The 22,228-nt window shown below is 40.8% G+C and overlaps 1 protein-coding gene across 1 annotated transcript in view; it reads right to left on the bottom strand.

Moving 5' to 3' along the window:
• Positions 1-22,021, bottom strand: part of GLCE (glucuronic acid epimerase) — a 105,977-nt gene extending 83,956 nt beyond the window's left edge. Inside the window, exon 1 of the mRNA XM_049905816.1 lies at positions 21,835-22,021. The gene's annotated coding sequence lies outside the window, so the exon portion shown is untranslated. The remainder of the gene's footprint in view (positions 1-21,834) is intronic.
• Between the last annotated feature and the right edge of the window lie 207 nt (positions 22,022-22,228).

Here is a 22,228-nt window from a genome sequence, read left to right as displayed (position 1 = left end):
GTATTTACCCCAGAGAAATGAATGTATGTGTATACTCAAAGACTCATACGCTAATGCTTACAGAAGCATTATTTGTAATAGCTCAAAACTGTAAAAACCCAAATGTTTATTAGCATATGAATGATAAATTTTGGTATATCCATATAATGGAATATTACTACTCAGCAATTAAAAGGAATTAGTTATTAATACACGCAACAAGAATGGATCGCAAAATAATTACGCTGAATGAAAGAAGTCAGACAAGAAAACCAGGACATACTGTACGATTCTGTTTATATAAAACTCTAGAAATGCAAGCAATCCGTCCAGGTAAGTAACCAGTAGATTAGCGGTTACTTTGAGATGGAGGGGATGTGGAGGGACATAAGAGAGAGATTACAAAAGGGCATGAGAAAACTCTTTGGGGTGGATATGTTCACTATCATGATTGTGGTAATGGTTTCACAGGTATACACATAGTGAAAACTTACTAAACTGTATACTTTAAACAGGTACAGCTTATTGTATGCCAATTATATCTCAATGACGCTGTTTAAAAAAAGACTCAATTTATTGCATCATAGTATTGTACAACTGCTTTAGCAATCATCATAAATGGTGGTGACTCGTGTTTGACCTTATTTATATTTATCATGAAGAGCACAGGCAAACGTGAAATATCATTACCAATTCTGCTTTGAAACAAATATTTCCCACTTCTTCTCTTTCAAAGTTCTGGTTCAATTTAACAGAGTATCCTGATGCTAAGCTGAGCCTGAAAAACCAATCAAAACAACTTCACAGTTTGGTAGATATTGTATAATCAAAATAATATAGAGAAATAAATTTAATTCAGAGGCTGAGAGGATACAACCATCATCTATTACTCGATTTTCAAACTCTTGTGTACATCAAAATGGCCTCATTCGTTCACTTATTCCACTAAGATACACTTGGAACCTGCTATGTACCAGGCACTTTCAAATGCTAGGGATAAAATGGCATGCAATATCTCACCTATATTAAAACCTTATTTCACACACACACACACACAAGAATGGTAAGCAGTATAACTCTATGAAAACAAAGGCAATTTGACAGTCTATTCTCAATGTCACTGACTGGCTATGTAAGTTAAAGTCACAAATCTGTTCTTACTGTTATACCAAAATATTATTTTTATTTGTATTCTATGTGGACATGTCATATATATATATATATATATTTAAATGGTTCCACTGAAAACTACTGGACACATAAGTATTTAAAGTCTCTTTAGGCCGTAAAATATGGTAATGAAAATATAATTGCATCCTATGCCAAATAAAAAGTGACCATGAATTATCCAGCCTGCATTAGAACAATTATTTGAAATGTAGCATTAGTATGTAATGGATATTTAGCTTCTAAAAACAAGCAGAGGAACACAATACTACATGACTCTTTGCACAACACAAGATTTCCCAGCCAGAGATCCACTCTTCCAGCTGTCCCTTGATGCTGTGCTATTCAAAGGCCCTAAGGTTATGCTCAATAAATTCACACGTTTCCTAAGTGTCTTGAGTTTTTTTTTTTTTAAGTAAAATAGTAACTGAAAAATAACAATTTATTCTGGAGAGTGGCCCCCAGATGGAGAAACAGTGGAAGGCTGTCATCAAAGGGGAGGTCATTACTTTCAATCAAGAATGTAAACAGATCTTTGACATGGGCCCATGCTGCCCTGGGGTAAAAGCCAATCAGAGCAAACTATGACCATGCTGGCTCAATTTTAAAAAGTGCTAAGTCTGGAACACCAATGGATATGACAAAGATTTTAATGGAAAACAGAGAACAAAAACATAAAGCTAATGATTATAAGGTAATTTAATCTATAGCTCAGACATTGCCACTGCCATATTTCCGAATAAACATTTTAAAATGTATTCTCTTTTTTTCATTAACCATTTTTATATTCATATCAACATGACAAAGTAAAAAGCACACCACTGGCACTTTTCAGCTTACTGGAACACATCTTCTAATTTTCCTTTGTTTCTCATGAGAAATTTCATTTTGAAAGAAGTATTTCTAAATTGCCTGCCACTTTTGAGGACTAATTACAAAGAAACTGGTATTTGCATAGAAAAAGAACTTGAGAGAAACTCCAAAATTTGGCGGATGATTAGAATATCAGAATGAGTAAAAACTTTTTCTTTCTTCTTATTTTTCAGGTTTTAAATGGATGTATTGCTATTATTTATAAATTTCATAGTACATTGGAAAAGTAAAAAAAAAATTTATATACTGGAGATAAAAGTAGAAAGTAAACATGAAAAGTTGTGCACGGACTTTGCATTTCTGCTACTGTTTCAATATTAGGTGAAATTCAAACAATCTCTAAGTTTCTGAATTTTAATTTCATTCAATAGTTTCGAAGTCCCAGTCAAGAGGAACTCAAGGAGCTTATAATCCTATTAAAAAAAAAAAAAAACCTTACATATGCAACACAATTACAAAACAATTCACAACAGTGTATGTGTATGCACATAACACACAGAGAATGCTAATAAAATACCAAGTCATCAGAAAAGGAAGAAAAATACCAGTGTTGACTGGAGGTACCTGATATAACTTTAACGGTCTGGAAGAAAGTCCTGAAGATTAGAATTTAAAAAAAAAAAATAGAATTTAGATGGGCATAAAGAAAGGGAGGTAAACCCTGGTGGCTCACTGGTTAAGTGCTACAGCTGCCAACCAAAGGGTTGGCAGTTCGAATCTGCCAGGCGCTCCTTGGAAACTCTATGGGGCCGTTCTACTCTGTCCTATAGGGTTGCTATGAGTCAGAATCGACTCGAGGGCACTGGGTTTGGTTTTTGGTAAAGAAAGGGAGGAGGTATTCTTAGGATGAAAAACATGAACAACACAAAGGTAGAAAAAGCACTGGGTTTGTTCAAGGGACAGTGAATAAAATAGTTTACTGTTTCATTTTAGACTTAAATAACTGAATCATTTAGAAGTTAATAACATTTGATTTTAGTTCCTGATACTAACACTTTTTTTTTTTTAGAAATGTGAAAGGGATAAACACAACGTAAATATTTGAATTTAATGATACTTATGCCATCATATTTAAGAGCAACTTCATAAGTCTGTGACATTTCTATAAGCTGTCTTGATTAAAATCTGTTTCCTTTGGAAATTATAAACTTAAAAAAAAAAAATCCTCTAGTAAAATTAGTTCCACATCCTAATGTTGGTTATTTCAGAGGTTGCTAATCAAGAAAGTACAGTTTTCCCTACCATTTGATGCTACACAAGGCCTTAGGTGTTGAGAATAAGTGATGTGCCCAAGAGAAAGTTTTGCCATGGGAAATTATATCCGATGAAGAAATAAATAAAGCTTGGAGTTAAAGAAAAAAAGTCCATACAGGATAGCTTGATTAAACTCTACTCAATGCATACTTTAACGCCTCCGTGAGAGAACCTCCACTCCATTTTCATTTAGCTGTAATTATTAGAAAGGTTTTCTTCATTAGGAACCAACATTTCCCTTCCTCTAGCTTTCATTCATTGTTCCTAGTTCAATTCTCTGGGGATGTGAAAGGTATGTTTCATCCTTCTTCCACAAGCCATCTATTCACAGAATCACAGATTTGAGTCAGGAAGAACATTAAAGATCAGCCAATTACCCAATTTGAAAAGAAGTCATCTTCTTTCTTCCAGGCTGAACAACCTCAAATATTTCAATTACTTTGCAAGTATCTGTTTCAAGAGGCTGTTTCATTCTGATTACTCTCCTCTGGATACACTGTTTATCAACTTCCTCCTTAAAATGTGGCAAACAGAACTGAAAACACTAGGCCAGATGCAGACTAGAAAAGGATAATCAAGTGTGTCTGACATGCTTCAATACAATGTAACTTAAGTAGACGGTAGCCTTTTGAGGAAGTTACAATAAACTACTGACTCAAGAATTTCACACAAATAAGGAGATATATAAACATCCAGGCATACATCTCTCTCTTTTTTTGAACACGAACTGCTGTTTTAAAGGAGCCCTGGTGGTGCAATGGTTAAAGTGCTCAGCTGCTAACCAAAAAGTTGGTAGTTCAAACCTACCAGCCCCAGAAAAAGATGTGGCAGTCTACTTCCATAAAGATTTACGGTCTTGGAAACCCTATGGGGCAGTTCTACTGTGTCCTATGGTGTCATCACGGGCAGGAATCTACTCGACGGAAATGAGTTTTTACTGCTGTTACCGGTCTCCACGCTCTCCAAGTCTTCTACCCTGTATGTGTGCAGACTTTTAAAAATTCAATTATAAGACTCTGTCCTATCAAATATCTACATACAAAATGTTGTTGTTGTTGGCTGCCATTGAGTTGGCTGCCACTGACCAGTGCATAATGGAACAAAACACTGTCAGGTCTGTGCCTTTCTTTCTACTTCATCTTAGTTTGTATGATACACCAAATACAAAATATGTTATTGCTAAGGAATATTTTCTTAGATACAGCCTATTGTGTTGATTATTAAAAACAAGGAAAGTGAGGCGAAGACCCTGATTCTGCTATATATCACACTCGTTCCCTCTCAGGATGCTGAGAGCGACTGAACAGGACATGGGGAAAGGTCTGGTCGGGAGGCACACCAAAGAGTGTACCACAACTGAATTTTAACATCAGCCCAGTAATCATCAGTCTTAGGGTATGACCTTTTAATCAATTACAATCCCACCTACCTGAGTAATTATTCAGATCACATTTATCTTGTCTACAAAGATAACATAAAAGGCTGTCAAATACTATCTGTAACACCTTGAGGGTCCCTTTCTTTATGTGTAAAACAAGGACTAAATTAGACAATCTATATAAAGCATTTAATCCAGTGCCCAGCACATAATTAAAAATGTACTAGATGTAACTATAATTCTACATATACTATGACCACAGTATCCCCTCATGCACCTACCAGCTTAGAGAGAGAGAACTGCTACCGTGTCAGCTCCAACTCCTGGCAACCTATGTTCAACCGAACAAAATGTTGCCCAAACGTGAGTCATCCTCACGATGGCCGGCATGTTTGAGTCCATCGTTGTGGCTATTGTACCATTCTACCTCACTGAGGGTCTCCCTCGCCTTTACTGACCCTCTACCTCACCAAATATGAAGTTCTGCTTCAGCAATTGATCCTTCCTAATGACATGACATGTCGCTATGAGTCGGAATCAACTCAACAGCAGGTTTTGGGGGTTTTTTTTGTTCGTTTTTTAGGTTAATGACATGTACTAAGCAAGAGAGCCGGATGATGGCCTGTTGTGATCCATAAGGTTTTCATTGGTTAATTTTTAGCAGCAGATTGCCAGGCCTTTCTTAGTCTGGAAGCTCCACTGAAACCTGTCCACCAAGGGTCGCCCTGCTAGTAGTTGAAATACTGGTGGCATAGCTTCCCGTAATACAGCAACATGTAAGTCACTACAGTTTGACAAACTGACAGGCAGGTGGTAAACTATCAGTTTACCTACCCTATAAAAAAATGAAGTGAGGCTAGTGTGGTAGGCTTGTTCTTTGTGTTTGCATGCTGGCTCCTAGTGATCAGTGCCTTCTTCTTTTAAGTACTAATAATGCATATGTTCAACAATCTACTTGAGAATTTCATTAGGAATGATGCCAAAGTCACCTGTATATTATTATTATCTGAAACCTTTACTTATTTGCCGACACTGTATATACTTTAGCAGCTAAAACACTCTTTTATACATAGTTGCCATCAAGTTGATTCCCACTCATGGTGACCCCATGTGTGCAGAGAGCTACTCCACATGGTTATCAAGGCCATGACCTTTCGAAAGCGGATTGCCAAGCCTGTCTTCTGAGGTACCTCTGGGTGGGTTCAAACCGCCAACCTTTCAGATAATAGTTGAGCACTTAACCGTGTGTGCCACCACCAATGAAATCAATTTTCTGAATGTCTACTATACTTGTAATGAATTTTTAAAAATCAGAATGAATTTCTTACTTTTGATAAATGTATTATGATTACATAAGATGTTAACATTAGGGGAAGCTGGGTGAAGGGTACATGGAATTAGTATCTTTGTAATTCTTCCGTAAATATAAAATTATTTCAGAATTAAACATTAAAAAAGAAACCAGGATGATCTTTTCTCACCTCTGACAAACTCTTGCTTTAAAGTCCCCAAGTATTACCAACCATTATCAGGTGTAAATACTTTCAGCAGCCTTTACAGTCTCATAATTTACCTGGAACATGAGGCATGAATTCGAGCAAACAGGAACTCTTAAAAAACACTATTTATCTGGGCCACACAAAGAATTAGTATTCAGTAAACAATAAAAAATATCCATCCCAAATTTTATTAAGGGCCTTAAATAAATCTACCCCAAAAGTAAATATCTTTTCCCTAAAGCATTAAATCTCTGCAAAATCCAATTAAAACCTCTGATACTCACTGCTCAAGTCACTTATTTAGCAGTGGCATTCAAATCTAAGCTCAAATAGATCTTTGATGTATGGGACAAATTACCACTATACTATTCAAATAAACTTTTTAAAAATATATTTTAGGTACAATATTTTTTAAATGCTTATATTGTGGTTGACTGCTTCTATATTAGGTAAATAAGAGTTTAGGAAAATGATTTTTACTTGCAATTACGCAAGCTCAAACTTTCACTGTGAAGCAACAAAGTCATGAAAGTTCTTCTAAAACTGTAAATGTTGAGCAGAAAAATCTTAAAATCCCTAAGAATAAAGTATCTTTCCCCTAACTAGCTTTTGTACTTTTGTACTGAAAGAGTTCCTTTCAGGTATCAGCTGTCTAATTTTAAAAAGCTTGGCTTGCCTTTTGGAACACAGAAGTGCTACTGTCAAAGAATCGATCCAATAATAAAAAGAGCTAAGGCCACTTGTCTTATAGAAAATTACTGCCAAATGCTGCCAGACCCTGCTTTTCTTCCTTCTGGGCCAGTAGCCAAACACAAATCATTTTTAGACCCTTTCTAATTTTTAGTACACAATATAATATAGAATACTACATCTGAACCAGACAGTATTTTAGTAAATGTTTCTCCACAATTCATCATTAGATGAACTAGTATATACAGACACATGTGTTCACACCCATATGCACACAACACATATATATTAGGCATACACTCATTTATTTATATATGTATGTATGCATGATCTACAGTATCTCTGGAAATATACACAAGGAACTGGTGACAGTGGTTGCCTCTAAGGCAACCAGGTGGCTGGCATGGCGGGCTGGGCAAGGAGGAGTATTTATTTTTCACTAAATGTCTGTTTGAGTCTTTGAATTTAATATGTGTTTTTGTAATACCTATTCCAAAAAATTTATTGATTGATTGAAAAAAAAAACAATAATATTATTTCTACTTGAAGTATCTTTTACCTTACATGACAACACATGAGGTGTTCTTTTAAAAAATCTTTTTATAATAAGTATTTTGGAGCCCTGGTGGCACCGTGGTTAAGTGCTTGGCTGCTAGCCAAAATGTCAGCAGTCTGAATCCACCAACCGCTCCTTGGAAACTCTTTGAAACAGCTCTACTCTGTCCTATAGGGTCGCTAAGAGTCGGAATCGGCTTGATGGCAATGGGCTTTTTGGTTTTATACGTATTTTAACATTTAAAAACTGAATATCATTTTTATAACAATTTATAATGCTCTATTTCACTTATAAGCAAAGAAACACAAATTAAAGTAAGACTATTTTTTCTTATCAAACTAGAAAAGGGTTTTGAAACTAACATTCAATATTGGCAAATAAATTGGCATAGTCTTTACAGAAAGCAATATGGCAATATACAATATTTTAAAGGTCTTGCCTTTAGACTGAACATTTTTTATTCTAAGCCTAAAAAATAATTAAGTATGCAGAAATAGATTTACGCATAAAGGTTCTCATCAGTTATTGGCACAGAAAAAAATGTTCAGTAATAGGAAATCATATCATTATACATCCATTCGAAAGAATATTATGCAGCTATTAAAAATTACGTTTTGAAAAATATTTCAACAAAGGAGGAAAATCTTCATGATATAATGCTTGGTATGGGGATGGAGAGTATACAAATGAATAAGTATTCTCATGTGGGAGAAGGAATGTATACCACAATGTTAATAGAGGTATAACTGGGTTGAGGCATTAAAAAAAAACAAAAATCTGCTGCCTTAGAGTTTTTTGTTTTTTGTTTTTTAGAGTCAATTCTGACTCATAGCGACCCTATAGGACAGAGTAGAACTGCCCTATAGAGTTTCCAAGGAGCATCTGGCGGATTAGAACTGCCTACCCTTTGGTTAGCAGCCGTAGCACTTAACCACTATGCCACCAAGGTTCTGGTTGAGGCATTAGATTTTTATTTTCTGAAATTTTCCAAGTTTTTAAAATGAGTTTCTAGAGCTTATAAAACCAGTGTGAAAAATACAAGATACACACACACACCACACAGAGCCCTGGCAGCGCAGTGGTTAAGGGCTTGGCTGCTCACCAAAAGGTTGGTAGACCGAATCCACCAGCCTCTCCTTGGAGCAGCTCTATCCTGTTCTATAGGGTCACTGAGTCAGAATAAACTTGATGGCAACGGGCAACAGGTTTGGTCTTTTGTTTTATATATATAAACATACACATACATAGTTGTTAGTTGCTGTTGAGTTGATCCTGACTCCTGTCTTACAGAGAAGAACTGCTCCATAGGGTTTTCTTGGCTATAATCTTAACAGAAGCAGATTGCCAGGCCTTTTCTTCTGCAGTATATCACTGGATGGGTTTGAACTGCCAATCTTTAGATTAGTAGTCAAGTGCAAACGGTTTTTTTAAGTTTACAACATTGCAAACTGATGTAGTATACGAACAGCTAAAATAAATTACATTAAAATGCTCTAACAACATTTATGGAAGCAGACGATAAACCAAAACTAATCCAAACTGCTATGTACCATTAAGATCATTCCTGCCATCCAATAAGTACTAGCAGCTAGCTTAATTTTAAACCAGTACAATAAAAAAGGAAACTTCAGGCTATCATATGGTACAATTTGGATAAAAATTAAATCCCATTAAACAGTGCTAATGATATAATTATGCGTTAAATTATAATACTTTTTAGGATAAATAACATCCCTGCAAGAAGAAACTGTTTTTAACAGAGATATAACATCTAAACTAATATGGATAACCAAGATTTTCCTTTAAATGGACTAGGTCTGCCATGGGAAAAATACTACTTATTAACAAATGGGTAAATTACTGTTTCTCAAGGATTACCTACCCAGCGCTGTCGAGGTGACTACTCTATATAATTTCAACTGTAGATGTAGTTTACCCCTAAAGATTATTTCTACCACTGCTGCTAACTCAGAAACCACAAATCAGACAAGATCACTGTTTTGCTTAGCACCCTTCAACAGGTCACCACTGCCCTCACTTCAAATTCCTTACATTGGTTATAAGATCCTTCATGATCTGGCCCTTGCTTTCCACTGTCCACTCCCTCCTCCCTCCCTGCTTCCTATGCTCTAGTCCAGTGGTTTGCAAAGTGTGGTCCCTGGTACTCCATCCAGCATCTCTATCACCTGTGAACATGTTAGAAATCCAAATTCATGAATCCCACCCCTACCGACATAACCAGGAAACTGTTTTATCAGGCCCCCCAAGAGACACATATGCACATTACAGTTTGAGAACCACTGTTCTTTGAGGTAGTTATGTGCCACCAAGTCCACTCTGACTCATAGTGACCCAGTGTGACAGAGTAAAACTGCTCCATAGGGTTTCCTAGGCTGTAATCTTTACAGAAGCAGATGGTCAGGTCTTTTCTCCCACGGAACAACTGGTGAGTTCGAGGTGCCAACCCTTAGGTTAGCAGCCAAGCACTTAGCCATTGCGCCCCCAGGGCTCCTTGCCATACTGAATTGCCTGCAGAGCCCCCAAATCTGCCCTGCTCTCTCTCTAAAGGAACATGAAGTTTCCTGTCTATAGTGTTCTCTTACCACATTTCCTACAGGGTCCCCCCACCACCTCGACTACTGCTCCTCTTTCAAGTCTTAGCTCAAAGATTACTTCAAAAGGCACCTGAAAACTTTTCCAGAGCTAGAAAACTATTTCTCAAGGGGATTTCTTCCAGTTGTAGGAGCTCTCATTTGCATTCTTCACCAACTAAAGCCATTTTTAAAGTTACTTAAGGCCATCAAAGAAAGCCTTAGCTTGACATATCCCAAACATAAGTTATTAACATGACAGATACCAGAAGCAGATTCAAGGCTTTTCTATCAGTACTAGGAATACATTGGTATAAGTGATTTCAAACTGTATAGAGCAGTAGAAAAGTATAATGTACAGTAAAACCAAAGTGTCAGAAAGAAATGACTTTTGTTATTGCTGCAAAAAATACAGGAAAACAGTCAATCTGAAATTTACCTTGAAAGTAATGAATCTGAATAATTTTAAGGAGTCCTGTGCAATGGTTAAAGTGCTTGGCTGCTAACCAGGAGTTGTTGGTTCAAACCCACCAGGTACTCCACAGGAGAAAAGACCTGGCGATCTATTCCCATAAAGATTATAACCCAGGAAACTCTCTGGGGCGGTTCTTCTCTGTCCTGTAGGGCTGCTAAGAGTCGGCATCTACTCCGCAGCAGACAGCAGGATAATCTGACAGTGTAAGATTAGTTAATAACTCATCTTCAATCATTTAACGATCTAACATGTGCTAAAAACTATGTGAGATTAAGAATTACGTCCATGTGTATGTGTGTATGTGTGCACATGCACACACCCCCACATATTTTTAATGAGGTTAACTCCTATTTAGCCAAGCAATGAATCCTTATGCCCACCAAAATGTTCACAGCAACTTTGTTCCTAATAGCTAAAAACTGGAAATAGCCCAAACATCCATGAGCGATAGAATACATACTCATAGAAAAAGAATAAACCACTGCTACACTCAACAAAATGGATAAATCTTACAGACAAAGGAACCAAAGGAAACTGACATAAAGGAATGATTCCTTTTATATGAATTTCAGGAATAAATAAAACTAATCTACAGTATGGAGGCTAGAAGAGTGGCTATCGTTGGAAAATACCAACTAGGAAAGAGCATGAGTGAGGTGTCCGAAGCCCTGGAAACATTCCCTTTCTTCATGTGCTTGGGGCTTACGTGTTCATATATAAAAAAACTTATTGAGCTTATGATTTGTCAGTAAGTTTTTTAAACAAACCAAAAAACCAAACCCAGTGCCATCAAGTCAATTCCGACTCATAGCGACCCTATAGGACAGAGTAGAACTGCCCCATAGAGTTTCCAAGGAGCGCCTGGCAGATTCGAAAAGTCCTATCAAAATAAAACATGAAGAGAAAGTTCCTCTTCTCTACCTCAGAAAAGAGAGAGATGATCGGACCAGGTGGGCTTCAGGCTCCTGCTGTAAAATCCCATTATCTTACTCACCCGTTCGGCACATACCTGAGCACTTGCTCTGTACCAGGTACTGTGCTAGGTGCTGGGGGGATGTCACTGAATAAAATATAAAATCCCTGTCCTCAGGAACTTTACATTAGAATGGGGAAAGAAACAATAAAAATATAGAGTATGTAGGCTAGTGAAAAGCACAAAGAAACAAAGCAGAGAAGAGAGAGAGAAAGAAAGACTACGAGTGGAAGGAATGTTGTAATTTTAAACAAGGGGGCCGAAAGGTCTCACAGAAAGGGTGACATTTTAATTAAGCCCTGAAGGAAGTGAGAGAGTGGGACACTGGACATCTGGAAGAACATTTTAGGGAGAACAAACAGCAGAAGTAAAGGCTTCGTGGAACTGCAAGAAAACCAGTGTGGCTGAAAGAAGAGTGGCTGTACTGTGGTAAGAGTCGAAATCTAAAAATAAAATAAAGGGGAGAGGGAAGGTAACGTATAGCAGAGCATTACAAGGACTTCCGTTTTTGCTCTACATGAAGCAGGAAGCTATTGGAAGACTGAATAGAGGAACAGCATGGCATGAACAGGAGCACTCTAGGTGCTGGACTGAGACAGGCTGGCGGGAGACAGGTGTGGAGAAACAGGAAGGCTACTGAATTCATAGCCGAGCGGGAGGTGGTGGTGGTAGGACCAGGCTCTTCCGGCAAGTGGTTGGGTTCCGGGTATATCCTGAAGGCAGATGGTATGATTTGCCTACAGATTAGATGTGGGTATGAAAGAAAGAGGAGTCAAAGATGATTCCGTGAAATCTGGGCTGAGCCAAGTGAAAGAATGGGGTTGTCACTGACTGAGCTGAGAAAGACTGTGGAAAGAGGAAGTTTTTGACTAAACTTATAATTCTTCATGTTTGCCTTTAGATCCTGGCTTCCCAATTTCTATCAAGAGTATCATCATTTTCCTAAGTTTTCTATGATTAGAATTCTAGAATAAGCCTCAACTTTTCCCTCTCCCCAAACCAAAGATACTATAAACACCCCAAAGTGTTTTCAGGTCTTTCTTAACTCACCATGGCAAAAGAATCTGTCTTCCTTTCTGTTCTGCTACCAGTCTATCCAAGACCTCGTTATTTAATATCTAGATTATTTCAATGGTTTCTGATGACCAATCTTACTCCTTCCACACCAATCCAGCTTTTCACTAAAGACAAGCTTTACCCCCAACTAGAAGTCTCCGGGTGACACAAATGGTTAACATATGTGGCTGCCAACTAAAAGGCTGGAGGTTTGAGATCACCCAGAGGTGTCTCGGCAGAAGTCCCTGGCGACTTACTTCTAAAAAATCAGCTACTGAGAACACTGAAGAGCACATTTCCACTGATACACATTGGTTGCCAAGAGTTGGAGTTCACACCCACTAAGATGGCTATGATTAAAAAAAGAAAACAGGTGTTGGTGAGGGTGTGGAGAAATTAGAACCTTCGATTATTGCTGGTGACACTGTAAAATGGTACAGCACTGTGGAAACAGTTTGGAGGTTCCTCAAAAAGTTAAACAGAATTACCACATCATCCAGCAATTCCACACCTAGGTACAGACCCAAAAGCAATGAAAGCGGGAACACCAACAGAGAACTGTATGCTGATGTTCACTGCACCACTATTCACAATAGCCAAAAGGTGGAAGCAACCTAAATGTCCATCAATAGATAAATGCTGTCATGCATTGAATTGTGTCCCCTAAAAATATCTGTCAACTTGGCTAGGTCATGATTCCCCGCATTGTATGACTGCCTACCATTTTATCATCTGATGTGATTCCCTTATGTGTTGTAAATCCTATCACTATGATGATGTAATAAGATGGATTGGCAGTTATATTGATGAGATCTACAAGATTAGATATTGTCTTAAGCCAGTCTGTTCTGAGATATAAAAGAGAGAAGCGAGCAGAGAGACATGGGGACCTCATGCCACCAAGAAAGCAGTGCTGGGAGCAAAGTGCGTCTTTGGACCTGAGGTTCCTGTGCTGAGATGCTCCCAAACCAAAGGAAGACTGATGACAAGGACCTTCCTGACAAAAAGAGAAAGCCTTCCCCTGGAGCTGGGGTGCCCTGAATTTGGACTTATAGCCTACTAGACTGTGAGAGAATAAATTTCTCTTTGGTAAAGCCATCCACTTGTGGTATTCCTGTTATGCAGCACTAAGGTGACTAAGACAAACAGATAAACAAAATGTGCTATATACATACAATGGAATATTATGCAGCCATAAAGAAAAATGACACATGTGCCAGTGTGGATGAACCTTGAAAACATTATGCTAAGTGAAATACATCAAACGTAAAAGGACAAACATTGTATGATTCCACTTACATGAAGCATCTAGAAGAGGCAAATATACAGAGACCAAAGTTTACTAGTGGTTACCAAGGGAGAAGGGAAGAGGGAGTCTCTGCTTAGGGAGCACTGAGCTTCTATTAAGGCTGATGGAAAAACTTGGACGCAGTGGTGACGGCTGCACAACATGATGAATGTAATTAATGCCACTGAGATGTATATGTAAAAAATGTTGAAACAGCAGATGTTTTGTTATATTTACCACAATTAAAAAAAAAACAACCTCTAAAGAAAAAAGAGACTAGCTTAAGTCAAACCTCTTCTACACAGAAACCTTCTAGAACTGTCAGCCTAATCTACACTTAATCTGAGCTCCTAGTGCTGCAACACTCATGGCATCTCTATATAAGCCAAAATCAAACTAAACTCATTGTCACTGAGTTGATTCTGACTCACAGCAACCCAAACCGACAGAGTAGAACTGCCTCACTGGGTTTTCAAGGAGCAGCTGGTAGATTCAAACTGCTGACCTTTTGATTAGCAGCCAAGCTCATAACAACTGCATCACCAGGGCGCCACACATTTATATACTACCCTACAATTAAATACAGTAAAACCTGCAAAAACCAGAACCTGTGTAAGGTGGAAGCTTTGTCAGAGAAGAAAAACTCAAATGTATTCCATTAAAACAAGTGTTAGAAAAGGGATAAGACTGCAAACACGGAAAACCTGAAAGACCCAGAAAAACAAGGCAGCACCAGCGAGTTTCAGTTCTCACAGGTTTCAACGCATACACTGTCTGCCACTCCCAAACAGACCATGCCACTTCAGGGTGGTGACTAGATTTTATGATGCAGTGGTTAAGGGCTAGGACTACTAACCAAAAAAGGTCAGTAGTTCAAATCCACCAGCCGCTCCTTGGAAACCCGGTGAGGCAGTTCTACTCTGTCCTATAGGGTCACTATGAGTCAGAGTGGACTTGATGGCAGAGTTTGGTTTGGCTTTTACGTCCTTATTCATCCATGGTTGGCACTTAAATGGTCACCGGTAAGGCCGATGTTAATAACAACGTTAGCTGGCAGAAGATCAGTAAGCTGTGGAAGATATTTTTTAAAAAAGAAAAAGAGGAAGGAAAGAGATTAAGACTAGGGAACCACATGAGTAAAGTCACTGAGGCGTCTCTATGTGTCATTGCTCCAAAGTCAGGATTTTCTCTAAGCCATACCCTTAAGACGCCCAGATCCTCAACATCACTCTTCTCAAAGCCACTCTAGGTGTTTTTTCCTTGGGGGGGAAATCAAGCATCTGGTATTCCTTTCAAAAAATGGTTTTACATCACCAATGTTCACAACTAGCTTAACAAAGAAAATCTTTACTATGTGATCTTGGACAAGCAATTCAACCACTCTTCGTACTCTCATATGCAATGAGCGAGATTAAATGGTCTCTAAAATTCAAAGGGGCCCTGCGGTGCAATGGTTATACGTTGGGCTGCTAACTGAAAGGTTGTCCATTCAAACCAATGGCTCTGTGGGAAAGACCTGGCTACCTGCTCCCGTAAAGATTACAACCTTAGACACCCTGTGGGGCAGTTCTACTGTGTCACATGTGGTCTCTGTGAGCTGGAATCTACTTGATGGCATCCAAGTCCAATTAAAGAGCCTTGGTGGTGCACTGGTTAAGTGCTCAGTTGCTAACCAAAAGGTCAGTGATTTGAACCTACCAGCTGCTATGTGGGAGAAAGATGTCGCAATCTGCTTCTGTAAAGATTAAAAACCCAAAAGCCAAACCCATTGCTGCTGAGTCGTTTCCAACTCATGCCAACCCTACAGGTCAGAGCAGAACTGCCCCCACAGGGTTCCAAAGCTGTAAATCTTTAAAAAAGACCCAAAAGAAAACCCAAACCCACTGCCGTCGAGTCAATTCTGACTCATAGCGACCCTATAGGACAGAGTAGAACTGCCCCATAGTTTCCAAGGAGCACCTGGCGGATTTGAACTGCCAACCTCTTGGTTAGCAGCTGTAGTAGCACTTAACCACTACGCCACCAAGGTTTCCTTAAGGAAGACAGCCATATCTTTTTCCTGCGGAGCAGCTGGTGGGATTCTTTGTAAAGATTACAGCCTTGGAAATTCCATGGGGCAGTTCTATTCTGACTGAGTTCTACTTTAGGGTCACTATGAGTTGGAACTGACTCAATGGCAACAGGTTTAAAGTTCAATCAATCTCAAAGTCTCTAATTACTTTTTTTGGAAAAACTGAATGGATAAAACCTTATGACCTAATTCTTCAGTTTATAGAATGAATAAAATGCCTTAATTATTTTAAACACACTGAAGAAGCAATCACAGTCAGAAAGCAATGTAATATCATGCAAAAGCCCAAACACTACAGTCAGGCCTAGATCTAGTAACAGTCTGCTTCTTACTAGGTACATGACCCTGAGCAACTTATATCTCCTTGAGCCTGTTTCCTCATATAACAGAAATACCATAAACTTCAGGATTTGTCCTGAAAATTAAAGGCAATGTATGTAAAGAATTTTCAAGCCAATATAAAAACCTGCATATATTGGCAATAATTATTTCCCATAGAGGAAGCGGCCAGGGTAAAATATCCACCAAGTCAACACTGATGTAGGAGATTTAAAATATCCAAACTAGTTCGTACGTCTCCTAGCGATTTTAGATATAGGGATTCGTGGGTGCCTGAGAATTCTACAGGACTTTTCCGTAAATTCAGCAGAGCAACCCTTAGCTCCTATAGTGCTGGGAGTCTCACTTCTCAAATATGAAAAGAGGGACTACAATTCTAATATCAGTTGTGGTCATAAGGGCAAGGAAATAATTTAGAAAGCCCAGAATTTCAGGAAAATAGGACAATACTGAGATTTCAGTTTAACTCATCTCAGACATTATGAAAGCATTAAGGTTCTAGCACATAATGAGAGCCAACTATGTATAATTACGTGATAGGGATTCAAAAAAACAAGAACTATAAACCTGCCTTTGAGTCTAGGCAGAGAGAGAAAGACATAACTAATTATAATGAATGAACAAGATACAGGGTGGCTGATGCAGAGGGTTAGGAAGAAGGAGGACTATGGGACACAGAAGACTTAAGCAGCAGGTAGTGCTTGAGTTGTACCTTGAAATACCAGTAGGTTATCCGCAAGACAAGATGAAAGGTATTCTAAGCAGAGGGGGAATATATACAGTGACTCTGAGTGAGGAAACAGCATGGCTCATTCTGTAAACTGTTCCTATTAGTACAGAGACTGGGATTTATGGTGAGGGAAATAAATGCAGGAGATAGGCCAGACTAGATAAGCCAGAAAAAAAAGGAGCTAGGACTAAATACTATGGAGCAGTTCCACTGTGCACACATGGGGTCGCCACAAGTCAGAATCAACTCAATGGTGGAAACTACCGACAGAAACACTGTACGTAAAGGAGAAGAACAGGTTCTGAAAAAGAAATAGTGAACAGATTTGCATTTCAGAAAGATCACCTTGGCCGTAGTGTGAAGGATGGATTAAAGGGGGCCAGTCTGGAGGGATACACTAGAGATCCCAATCTACAACCAGAGTTAAATAAGAACATTACATGTTCATACAGATACTCTATTACAGAACCACAGATCAAAAAAAAATAATAATGCTTAAACAGATAAAGCTAGATTATCAAAAGGAAATCATTTAGCTCCATGCATGTATATTCTAGAATTAAATATTTCTCATACATCTTAAAAAGGGGCTTCTAAAATTTGGTATGATATATAAAAATTATATGTAACCAGCTGTAGCCTGAGAACTGGCTACTCCTTATGGCGGCTATTCTTTTCAGTACATATAACTGAAAGGTTGGCATTTTCAACCCACTCAGAGGCACCTTGGAAGAAAGACCTGGCGATCTGCTTCCAAAAGCTCACAGCCTTTAAAATCCTATCAAGAGCAGTTCTATCCTGCAACACACTGGGTTTCCATCAGTCAGACTTGATTCCACAGCAAATGAATTTATTGTTTTTTTCCCTTGCTCTAATGTTATACATATGGAAACTGGGGTCCTGAGAAACTAAGGGATTACCAAGTCACATGGTCAGTAGCACAGGGAAGATTAAAGCTCACATCTATGTCATCTTTTCTAGAACTTGCTTTAGCATATCACGTTTATGATTCTAGAATTCTGAATAAGCCAAAAGGCAGTGTAACAGTGAAAGTAAAGAACTAGAATCTTTATATTTTACATGCCTCACAAGAAACCCTGGTGGCGTAGTGGTTAAGTGCTATGGCTGCTAACCAAGAGGTCAGCAGTTCGAATCCACCAGGCACTCTTTGGAAACTCTACAGGGCAGTTCTACTCTGTTCTGTAGAGTCGCTATGAATCGGAATCGATTGAACGGCAGCAGGTTTGGTTTTTTGTTTTGTTTTCACAAGAAAAACATATCTATTAGAGGTGTGTATGTTTGAAAAAAGAAATCTTCCTGAAGTCTGTGCTACAATAAAAACGGCTTCTGCTCTGCCACAAAAACACATCCTGTTCTTCTCTTGTTGTGGGGTGCCATTGAGTCGATTCTGACTTAATATGACCCCATGTGACAGAGCAGAACTGGCTCACAGGACTTCTTCGCTGTAATCTTTAGGAAAAGAAGATCACCAGGTCTTTCTCCAGCAGAGCGGCTGAATGGGTTCAGGTTACCGCCGAGCACTCAACTGTTGTGCCACCAGAACTCCTTATTCTTCTCTAGGGAGTCTAAAAACTCCCTTTCTCAAACTCAGGGAGCAATTAAATCTGAAAGAAGAAAGACCTAAGGTTCATTTATCTTTATATAATTAAATACCCAATATCTAAGTATGTTTTAACATTTTACTTAAAGTCTTTTTCTTATTTTGTCATGCTCCCCCCACCTCACCCTGCCCCCACAATTTTTAGACACTTGAACACCTTTTTTCCTTCACTTGCTGTTGTTGTTAGGTGCCATCAAGTTGGTTCCGACTCATAGCGACCCTATAGGGGCAGAGTAGAACTGCCCCACAGAGCTTCCAAGGAGCAGCTGGTGGATTTGAACTGCCACCTTTCTGGTTAGCAGCGGAGCTCTTAACCACTGCACCACGAGGTCTCCTTTCTCTCACTAGTACACACAAAACAGAAGTGGCAACATTGACAAAAACCTTGTAAATACTGTGTATTTCACAAACTTGCATAATGAACAAAATGTTTTAATTTCTGGACTTCTCTAATTTACACTTTTTAAAAAGTAATGTCTGCTCATTGCAATAGACTGAAATAATACAAAAGTATAGGAGTAAAGTAGAAGCTCTCTTTCATGCCTCAGCAACTCGCTCCTGAAGGGCCCCCAAACACTGGTAAGTCTGATGTGTCTCCTTAGGAATACACAAACATACATACATAAAATAATAATCCTCAAAAGGGCAATATACATTTAACACCCAAACTCTACTGATCATAATTTTTCTTTAGTAATTAACAAGGTAGCTCATCATCTTGCTTGGTTTCTTGTTATCATGGCAGACAATTATTCTATCATCCAGGAATTATTAAAAAAAAAAAGTGAACTGAGCCCCAAGAACCCACCCTCAGCAATATCACAATGATTTTACATGTTTATTTTACCTGTTGTCTTTCTCCTCTCCTGATGTAGGTTACATGAGGACTGAAATCACTGTATCACCAGTGCTGTGACACCTAGCAGATAATTATCACTCACTGATCAATCTAGGCTTACTTAGAAATTATGAAAGCTGCTTTATAAAAAAAAGTTACTAAAACCTGCTTAATTTATCACTTGTCTTTCTCTTAAAAGTAGCAAGAAAGGAAAAAAAAAAGGTCTGCTTAGGTTTTCTGGGCTGTAGTTGCAACCAAATATCTGTTCAACTGATCAATTCTGATAACTATAATAGCTGATCAGCCATTTTGATTTGTCTGATAAGTGTCCCCCCACCCCCCCCCCCACCCCGTGAGAAAGTGTTGAATTTAAGCTCCTCGAAAAGTTCAATATTGCTATGTAGGAGTCCCTTAAAAAAAAAAAATATTGTAAAATTCAAGGGTTAAGTTAATTCTCCGTAATATTTCTGGTTCTAAGTTAAAAAGAAATGTCATCTTAAAAAAAAAAAAAAAACTGCCAGTAAGAAAAAGACTAAACCAAAAAACAAACAAACAAACACAAAAGCCTAAATCCATTGACTTCCAGTCGATTCCGACTCATTGCGACCCTATAGGATAGAGTACAGCTGCCCCACAGAACTTCCAAGGAACAGTTGGATTTCAGTTGCTGAGGTTAACAGCAGATCCCTTAACCAAAGCGCCACCAGGGCTCAGAGAGAAAAAGACCAAAGCAGGCAAAATCCTTTGCTTTGGCATACTGAAATTTGTTTGTTTATCCAAAATTGCAGATTTACAGAATTGCGACGAATACCGGCCCCACTGCCTGCCATATTAGACTTCATTTACAGGCTTCTGTGATAAGAGTATTGAGCTAGAATTGTCAGGCACCCGCAGAGACTTTCTGACTTACACATTTTTTTTTTTAACCACATACACACACGCACAGGCCATTTTATTTGAATTCCACAAAAGTCCGCGTTAGTTATCAAGAACTTTGTGTAGGATCCAAGACTAACTACACCTTCACAATGAAGGTGCTAGGCAGGATTCTCTAAAAGAGCTCAATTAGCCACCCTTCTGGGTTTCAAACTACACTTCTGCAGAGCTCTAGCTTTGGAACTTCAAATTCAAAGACGTTACTTGGAGACTGAACTGGAAGTTACCCCTCTCCACAAATGTTTTTCAAAGGACAGAGAGAAGCCAGGGACACACTTTGCAGCAGTACTGGACTCTGCCTAACACTCAAGCAGGGCTTCAGGGCAGGTCAGCAAGGCCGACCACCTAGGAAGGGACGCCAAACCGCACAGCCTTCCCCACCCTCCGCGGCTGCGAGACGCTCAGGAGCTGGGTCCACGCTCACCCTACAGACACCCATCTCCCGACGGACCTACAGGCTAGCCTCGCCTGCCTCTGATGTGGCCACTTTCTAGCTCCCGGAGCTCCAGCGAGATCACGCCCCCACGGGGATCCCGGGGCAGAGAAAAGAAAACTGCAGACCGAACCCACTATTCCTCCAACCGGGCAACGACACGGATCAGCCCTCTAAGCAATGAGTAAATCCCTTGAGGGATATGACCAGCAAGGTTGCAGGTTCCCCACCAGCTGCAGACTGTCCCCCGAGTCGGCACAAGGTGCCACCAAGCCCCCTCCCGGCCCCGCAGACCCGGCGCCCGCGGAGCCGCGCCCTCTCCCCACGACCACCCCCCCGGGAACTCGCCCAGCCGCTCCCGAAGACTGGGGACCTGCCAAGTTCCCGCCCCCCGCTGGGCGAGGCAGAACCCCCATACAGACGCCGCTCTCCGCCGTGCACCCTTCCGCCCCCCAGCACACCGGCCCCGGCGGCCCCGGCCCCGGCTGAACGCAGACACCTGGCTCTCTCGCCCGGAGACCCCGATGAACAGACCCCTCTTTCCGGAACCCCGAGAAGCTGTTGCTTCTTTATCCCAGGAAAGCGAAACACGCTCATCCCGCTCAAAGGATCCCCGAGATCCCAACGATCTGCCCCCTCCGAGACCCGGGATCTGGCTGAACTGCGCCCTCTGCCCCCAAAGGGCCCCGAGACCCCAGACCCCAGTCCCGGAACCCCGCGACACCACCTCGAGGACCTCAGGGCGCTGGTAAACCTCCCCCGAGCCTGAAGCCCGAGGACCCTCGAACCGCCACCCACCCCACCCCCCAGCCGGAAGATCCCCAGGACCCCGAGAAACCGTCGGCTCGCCCCGAGGAGCCCCGGCACCCTGTACGCCGCCCGCCGGCGCCCGCCCCGAGACCCCGCCAGACCGCCTCCTCGCCCCTCGCACTCCCCAGCTCCACCAAGCCTCGCGCCCACCAGGAGAGCCCAGCCGCCCCCGGAGCCGCCCCCGGGGACGCCCCCGTCAGGAGCCCGCCTGCCCCGGCTGCCCGGTGTCCCCGCTCCACGCCGCTCCTCAGCCGAGAGGCGCTCCGGGCTCCCTCACCTGGGCAGCGTCGGAGGGCGAGCGGTCCGGGGAGCCCTGAGGAAGACGAGGAGGCGGCAGAGAGGGGACGGCCCAGGCCTGCGGCAGCCGCAGCTCCAAGCTCTCGGCGAAGAAGCGCTTGTGTGAGGCGAGCCCGCCCGCTCCGCGCGCAGCCAGGAGATCGAGCCACAGCCGCGCGCGCCGCTCTTCCCGCGAGATCCCAGCCACCGCGAGGGGCGTGGCCACGGCCGGGGGCGGTAGCGGCGGCTCCTCGAGTGACGGCCCTGACAGCCTGTCGGAGGCGGCGCCAGAGGCGGGACTCAGCGACCACTATGGCCAATTGAAAAAAGGAAAGGCGAGTCGCCCCGCCCACTGCTTCCCCACTCCCCCCGCCCCTTACCAAAAAACCTAGGGT

The sequence above is a fragment of the Elephas maximus genome, chromosome 13 (genome assembly GCF_024166365.1).
Source record: "Elephas maximus indicus isolate mEleMax1 chromosome 13, mEleMax1 primary haplotype, whole genome shotgun sequence".
Classification (NCBI taxonomy): domain Eukaryota; kingdom Metazoa; phylum Chordata; class Mammalia; order Proboscidea; family Elephantidae; genus Elephas; species Elephas maximus.
Note: the sequence above shows the minus strand (reverse complement) of the source record. Positions and strands in the feature narration are given on the sequence as shown.